The following is an 8,423-nucleotide window of genomic DNA, read 5'->3' on the forward strand; positions in this document are numbered from 1 at the left end:
TATTACTTTAGCCCATATGGCTGCAATTTGAGTGTCTTTGGAGACAGTGAGTGTGTAGGGGCGGGGAGGAGGGACACGGGGGGGGGGGAGTGAAAGTGGAAATCAAATGCTCTTAGATCGCATTTTTATGAAGGACACTGTCTGCGATTCTCTTAACGCACACCTCCCCCAAGACAAACTACCCGATTTCTTTGTTCACGGAAATGCGGCCACCCGCTTTTCTGGGGGGACACCTGCTACCGCAACCTCCACCTTCCCCCACAACCCGGTTTAGGTGACCAGGGCGTGAGGCTACCCATTGCTCTTCTCCACCAAGAGATCCTACGAGGAGCATGGCGCCTGCCCACCCGCCCACTCCTGCTTCAGCCGGCGGAAGGTGCCTAGACTGTCCAGGAGCCCGACTTTCGCGGCAGACCTGAGACTGGGGCCACTTAGGCCTGGATAGGTCTGCTGCCCATGGACTCAACCTCTCGGGAAAGGAGCCTGAGATTGGCGCGGTCCAGGGAAGATGAGCGCGCCTGGTTGGGCGCTCCGATCCTGGGTATCCGGCCAGACCAGCAAGCCCCAGCGCGTCCTCCAGCTTGAGGCTGAGGCCAGGCCTCAGCTAGTTCTTTGGGTATGTTTCAACTGCGCGGCTTGGCGGGCTTCGGACCTGCCCAATCTTGGCTACACACTCACGCGGGCGGATTTGGAGCTGTGAAGTGAGCGGTTCCTAGGCGTGGCCATTGTACCATGGCCTCTGCAAGCCCCGTGGCCCGTGGCTAACCTCCTGCCGACTTGGAGCTGGATCTGCCTACACCATCTATCTGCTCCTGCCTGAGACTCCACAGCCAGGCCTGAATTCCTGCTGAGTGGATTGCCGCCTGCCGCTGGAAAGTGGTAGCGGCGACGCAATACTCTGGACAGAAGTCCGAAGGCCTAGCCTGTACAGGCTGACTGTAGTGTCTAGTTGTTCTCAGAATATTCCCAGCCTTTCTTTCTGTTCTATGGTTTCCTCTCACTTCCTCCTAGGGACGAAGAATGGGCAGTGACCAACAAGGACTGACCATTTGTAGACGGGGCCTCCACACACCAGAAGCCACATAACCTTTGGTATCTCCCCCTTAGCACACGCACGCGCGCGCCTTCCATGGAAGAAAGCACCCCAAATTAAGCTCATATAGAGCAGTCGCTGAGGACCTAACTCTTGCCCCAGCTACTCAGGGCATCCAGGGAAGGTCCAGTCCCTATCTATAGGTAAACTGAGGCACAAGCAGGCCACACACCAAAGACTGTGCCTGGGAAAGGTTCACAGCCTTTCACAGTAGGGGCTTAAAAACTCTCAGTACATTTCAATTCCCCTTGGGCTTATAAGGAAGATTGGAGGTAAGAAAGGGCTTGAGGTCGGGTCCTGGGTTGGTAGCACAAGCCCCTTTGCAGAGCCCTTGCAAGAAAGTTGAGAGGTTCTAGGAAGCTAGGAAGCAGTTTGGAGTTGGAAGCTGGATGTGGGTGGAAATCTTCATAGTTACAACTACTGCAGGCTCAAGACTAGCCTGCTTGCTAGCTGTATACCTGTATGGGCAGGTTATTTGATCTGTTTGGACTTCTCACAGTTAGTTACCTCTGGAGACAGGGCTCTGTTATTGTTCACTCTGTAATCAAACTAGTGGTCCTCCTGCCTCAGCTTCCCAAATCCATGGATCGCAAGTGTGCACCACTATTTACAGACTCTCACTATGGTTTTGTTGCTCTTTGAGACGAGGTCTCCCCCTTCATTTGCCCTTACTGTGTGTATGTACTTGGCTGTCCACAGAGATCCTCCTGCTTCTGTCTCCCAAGTGCTGATATTAAAGGTCTGCACCAACCCCTCCTGGCTTTCACTGAGTTTTTTTTTTTTTTTTTGGTTCTTTTTTTCGGAGCTGGGGACCGAACCCAGGGCCTTGCGCTTCCTAGGTAAGCGCTCTACCACTGAGCTAAATCCCCAGCCCCCTCACTGAGGTTTTAAAATGAATATTATTAGCATGCTTGCCGAAGAGAATCCACAGGATGGGTTACATGCAATGTAAAGGAGGAGGAATTACACTGAAGAGCGCAGAGAAATACGAGAAATGTTTACTTCTGTTACAACTGTGGCTGTTACTGCTTTTCTAAGGCCAGTGAAGCAGTTAGTTGCTAATGAGGGGCACCCACCCTTCCTGGAAATCTGTCTGCGAACCTCTTGGACCGGGTGGTAGTTAGCCAGCGAAACTCTAACTCTCTCTCCTCCTCCGAGTGCCTGCCCAGCGCGCGCCCAGTGCCTGGCGGCTGGAGCACGCGCACAGCGGCTAAACCAGCACGCATGCGCGACGCGGGGCGGACCCTCTCCCCCTTCCTCAGCTTTTTCCCGGGAAAGCAGCCTGCCTGGCGTTGGTTGCGAAAGCCGTCCCTGGGACGTCGGAGGCTCTCTTGGCCTAGAAGGGGAGACGGCTCGGCTGTGAGCCCGAGAGTGAAATTGCTGCACCACCACCCACGTGCTAGAAAGAACGCTTAGACGCCACACTGCAGGGCCAAGTCCAGGGCGGAACCGTGAGGCGAGGAGTGGGTGGGGCAGTGAGGTGAGGCGACAAAACAGTTCCTGACAAGTGGGTGACCTAGTAGGGATACAAGACTTTGGAGTACCATCTAAGATCAGGGATGTATTCGAAGGCGCTTTCTCGGCTCGCGATATAGACTTTTTAGGCTGTCCCGGACGACACAACCCTTTGGCAGCAGCTTATGTTCAAGGCACCCCAAATGTAGAGTTGCAGAGTAAGCATTGGTCCTGGTATGGGTCACGACCAGTGCGCACCCTTTACGCCTGGTGACTGTGCCCATTAGGAAGGTAGGAAAGCCCCCACCATCCCGGGAGGGAAACACAGAGTTGGATGCCTGGTGCCATCCAGAGCTTGAGCTCAGTCAAGATGCCTAGCCCTCTGAGCCTCCTCGAGCTGGAGTTTGCCCAGGGTGACACTTCGGTCGCTAAATAGGCTGGAGAGTTAGTTAGTGCAGTCCAAATACCACCCCCATCCACTCCCAGTTCCCACACAAGTTGCGTATAGTCTCAAAAAGCGTCAGATATGGATGCCTGTCTGCAGCTCCAGGTTTTCTCTCTTCCTATCCCGCCCCCAAGCGGAAGGAATTGAAGTGACTTCTCCTCCCCCCACCCCCGCCAACACACACACACACACACACACACACACACACACACACACACACACACACACGCTTCTCACACGTCGAAGACCCCCCATCCAGTTAATTCCAGACAAGTGCCACTGCCTCCAGAGCTAAATTGCACAGACAGCCCTAGTCCGGTTTCCTGTTTTAGAAAAACCGAGGTGCTGGAACCTGTCCTTCGGAGAAGCACGAGTAGACGCACGAAGTTGGATTTTCCCGAGGATGCAAAGAACAGCTGGATCCGGGGGCTTCCCGCCGGCGTGGACAACTCTGGCGGCAACCCTCGAGACAGTAGTGAGGGAGTACACGGAAAAAAACGCAGCGATCCCCGAGAGGGCTTCACAAAACCTTAGCATCCGACACTCAGCGTCGTTGGTGCACTCGGGAACGGGGTTGAACCGCCCCAAGTGTTGTCCTAGAAGGAGGGGGCCCTGGCGGGCGTCGAGGTCAGCGCTCTGCTGCTTGGAGCATGCCCAGACGCAAGTTCCGGGGCTGCCAGAACTCGTGGGGCCAGCGTTGGCTTCATCCTCACCCTTTCGGACCCCGCCCGGTGATTCCGTCCTCAGAAGACCCCACTTGACAGGAGGCCCTACCCAGAGACGCCCAATGCTGCCTCGCTTCTTCTCTAAGGAAAGGAAGCCCGGGTTCCTCCACACACTCCGATTCAGGAAACGCAGCACCGTATTTACGATCACAGCCTCCTCCCCTGACATTTTGCACTCCCGAAGTTGGGGCAGAAGTAATTATGCGAACATCTGGGGCTGTCCTGCGTGCCTACCCTCACTGCTTCCATTCACTCCGCGAGCCCAACTCCCTGATTTGCATATTAATGGCTTATCTGGAACAACACACCAAACAGGCAAATTAATTTTTTCTTCGACTCATCCATGAGATGCTGGAATTAGGCTTAGGGCTAGAAAAACTGATTTTATAGCGGATGTCGGGTTTCTCAGGAACAGAAAGAGAAGTTTAGAAGTAAGGTTCACTGCGAGTTTCAGGGTTTTTACAAAGCTCAGTTATTCCGAAGACAAACGGGGAAGGACGGAGCCATTGTTAAGAGTCGCCTGTTACCCCCTCTCTACTGACCCTTCTAAGGCGGAAGTTTCTAATCCTGGTGTGGTCCCAAGGCATGGGTGCTTTGTGGATGGGTGGGCGGGTGTATAGGGTGGTGTCATAATTAGACACTCAGAGTGAAAAGGGCCCTAGTGGAGGGGATGGACCCGAAGTCGGTCAGGAAAAGATGAAGTTGGTGTTCAGGGACTGAGCTCCATTCCCGACCTAGTCTTTGAACACTTAGATCAGAACACTCCTAGCTCAGGGACAGTTACCTCTTCCACTGTGGCAACAGAAGTCGTTACATTCAAAGCTGAGGAGTAAACAACGCATGTGTGGGCAGTGATGGGGGAATTATGGGAAGAAACATCTTTTACACATTAAAAACCTTCTTGATCTTTCTAAATATGAAGAAGGGTAGGAGGTGAAATCTGTAAATAAACGCGGTAAATGAATTCGGACCAGAATTGTAATTAGGGCCACTTTGGGTGATCCTAGACTCCAAGGGATTTTCCCCCTTGTTCCCTCCACAGCCATGGTTTTCCCCTTCTAGGAAATAGTGGGAAGGGGAAAGGAGCTGAAGAGGCATTGTGCCCCCCACCCCCAGTCCCTACTTCTACAGAAGGGAATGCCCACGACTCAAGCTTGCAAACAAGAAATCAGAGATAATTCTTAACTTCCTCTTAGGAGTAAGCCAAGAAAGTCATTCTTGGGAGGAGGGGCACAGTGCAGGGTGAGATGGGAGGCAGGAGGGAAGCGGGCAGAGGACGTGAGGCCCTTGGGAGGACGAGTCCTCTGAGTGGCAGGAGAACCATGCAAAGGTCATCTGCAGAGCAAGTAAATCCCGGGGAAAATGGGGCTGCCCACTTGGCACCTGACAGTTTAGGGCATCTTTGTGGTGATTTCTTGATGCCTGCTTGACTGACGTTCCTTGTTTACTTGGGATAGAGGAGAGAGAGAGAGAGAGAGAGAAAGAGAGAGAGAGAGAGAGAGAGAGAGAGAGAGAGATCACTAAAGTACATTGCCAGTCTTCCTGAGAGCAGTAGTCTCCTTGAGGAAGCAAAAACTCCAAGCCACCAAGTCTAGACGTACCCAGAACAGTACTGAGAGAGCTCGATGGCCGATTTCAGCCTCAATGTCTCCCCATCACAGAGGACACTAAGAAGAATTAACAGCAGAGCTGGGAGACAGAAGAGTTTTTGCACGACTCTGTTCTCTCACATCAGAAACTTCTCTCTCTCTCTCTCTCTCTCTCTCTCTCTCTCTCTCTCTCTCTCTCTCTCTCTCTCATGCAGGACTACGCCAGCACACAACCTAGTTCTCTTAGCTGAAACTTCCCAGAGCCTCCAGAGCTGTCTGTCTTCCCTGCCTCTATCAAGCTGAGCCCAAGGGCTCTCCCTGTCCTTGTCTGTGGGTACCGCTCAGCCTAGAAGGACCAGGTCAAAGGGTTCGTTTGCCCCTGAAAAGGAGCTAACTCACAGCCAATCCAAGGAAAGGAAAGAGCACCAGATGGGGGAGGTGGGGAGACCAAAGAATGATCCACTGAAAGGTACCTCAGGGCTGGGGGCTAGATGGCTTCCATACCAGTTCTCTCAGCAGGTCTCAGAGAAGGCAATGGGGGTTGTTATGTTTTCCTTTCAGCAGCCAAGGACTGTTAAGAACAAATCCCCGAGTCTTGTCAGGAGAAAAGTTTGTGTTCAACTTTGTTCAAGTTTGGTCAGCAGAGAGGGAAAAGGCAAACAGAGGCAGACAAAGGCTGGATCTGGCTGGCCTTCCAAGGTGCTCTTTCTTGGGGTTGGAGGCACCCAGAAACCATGGGGGCTCACAGCCAAGCCATGGGTGCCCCAGTGGTAGCTTTGAAGACAGAAGTAAAAGACACCAAACTGTGTGTGTGTGTGTGTGTGTGTGTGTGTGTGTTTTGCGGGTGTGAGCAAGACAAAGCCACTCTCTCCACTCCCTCTCATTGTGTCACTGAGATCTCTCTAAATCTAACCAGCCAGCCTGAGAACTCTCCCCAATACTCCTCTGCAGATTAGCGGGGCCCCTCCTAATTGTGAGGTTCAAAGCTCAACAGAATCCAGGAAACACTTAGGTTCCTGAACTACCAGGTCAAGTTCCCATTTCTTTCTTTCTTTCTTTCTTTTTTTTTTTTTGGTTCTTTTTTTTTTTTTTCCTTCGGAGCTGGGGACCGAACCCAGGGCCTTGCGCTTCCTAGGCAAGCGCTCTACCACTGAGCTAAATCCCCAGCCCCCAAGTTCCCATTTCTAAGACCCGCAGATTCTTTCCCACTCTGCTGCTGGGATGGACCTCCTCCACAGCTGGATGTAAGTGCTCTGAGTCCCAGGAACTCAGAACCCTTCACACACCCCTTTTAGCTCCTAAACTGAGCCAGCGAGTCCCGGGCTCCGGTGTCCTAAAGCAACGAAGTTGCTACTACCTCTCCGACACTCTTTTCGTTGAAAAGAAGCTCCTGGGGCTGTCATAGCTGCTCCAATGCTCTGGAGGAACTCACTGGCTATGTGTGGACTATTGGACGGGCCAGCAGGGAGAGGGAGGGCACGGTAGGACAGGAGGAAATTATAGAAGGGCAAAGACGGGCAAAGGCAGGCAATGCTGAAGCTGATATCCATCAACACATTAGCCAGGGAGCCTCTGGGGAGTGCTGAGTTCCAGGGCTCACACATTTTTATTCCCCAAACCTGGCACACAGCCTGACATAAGAGGGTGTGTCAGAGTGGGTGTCTGTAGCTCCCATCCCTAGAGTGAGGGCTGCACCATCATAAGCTCCATGCTTAACGCATCTTGGACTCGGTCGGTCTTCATTCCTCACCCCACCGCCCTTTGATGGGAGCTTGTTAACTGTGTTAAAAAGGAGAGACGAAGAGTGGCCAGTACCTAAGGGGCAATCTTGACTTGAATTTGACACCTAGAAGTGAAAGGGCTAAAGGGAGGGGGACCAAGGTGGCTCTCACAGGCATGGAACAGACATAGGAGAATTTCCTGCTAACCATGAGCTCCTCTCCGGGGCTGCTGAAAGAGTGACTGGCCAAGAACCGTGGCAAAAGCTACCTCCACTCCCTAAACTGGGGCTTAGGTGGGTCAACACGTTCTAATGACCAAGCCTGGGCTGCTCTGGGCTGCTCTGGGCTGCTCAGGCTTACTCTGCCCCTTGCTTGCTAAGGTGTTTGGGAGATAACACTTGGTCCTGATCACGGTTTCTCCCTGGGAAGTGAGCATTTCGAGCAATCACTCTCGGGGCAGCGTGGTCTCCATGTGCATCAAGAGGGCATTCAGACAGGTTTATTTATTGGCATTCCAGAATTTCCAAAGAATACTTGCCGATGGTTGACTGCTGACCACGGAGGCACACACACAGGACAGCACTGCAAAAGCTGAAACATGGAGACTCCTAGTGGGAACGACATACTCCTGGTCCAAGTTATTACCAGGTACAGGCTTCACTTTCCAAAAGGCAATAATGCCTAGCCAAGAGCTACTGGAGGGCTCAGGAGGCAGGAGGAAGAGTCCAGTAGGAAGCTCTAAGCGGCCGGACTACCTGCTCAAAAAGGACTACTTGGAGAGATGGATCCTCACTCCAGCTCCGCACTCCTGGCGGCTAGCTTCAAGTCGGACTAATTCCAGGTACGTGCTATAGGTGGCATCCTGCTACTGGAAATAGCCTCTGTGGAGGGCGAGGCTCTCCCTGAGGCTTCTCCAGTCACCCCGGCAGCTCCGGGCTAGGCTCAGTCAAAACTGCAGAGAGAGGAAAACCTGCAGGGCTTCTGGGATGTGCACCCAGGGACCACATCCTCAGGGCCACTACTAGACTCATGCAGAAACTTCTCTCAGACCACCCACCAATGGAGACTGGAGAGAACTAAGGCATTCCAGGAGTGTCTGCACTCAGTGGGGGTGCTGGGTGAGCTACCAACTTGATCTGTATTGCCATATAACACCTTCAAGCTTGCAGGGACTGGGGATGGGGGGACTGGTCTAACTCTGCCCAACTAGAAGTCCTTCTGCCTAAACACCATTTTTTGTTGTTTTTTGTTTTGTTTTGTTGTTTTGTTTGGACATCCTGGCTCAGGATTCATACCCTCCCCCCTCAGATTTCTTCTGAGTAGGAAGGCTTGAGTAGGAAGAACACAGATCGCCCATCCTGCTGGACCACTGGGGTCAGTAATCAAAGCAGCCTC

Source organism: Rattus norvegicus, chromosome 10, assembly GCF_036323735.1.
Source record: "Rattus norvegicus strain BN/NHsdMcwi chromosome 10, GRCr8, whole genome shotgun sequence".
Lineage (NCBI taxonomy): Eukaryota > Metazoa > Chordata > Mammalia > Rodentia > Muridae > Rattus > Rattus norvegicus.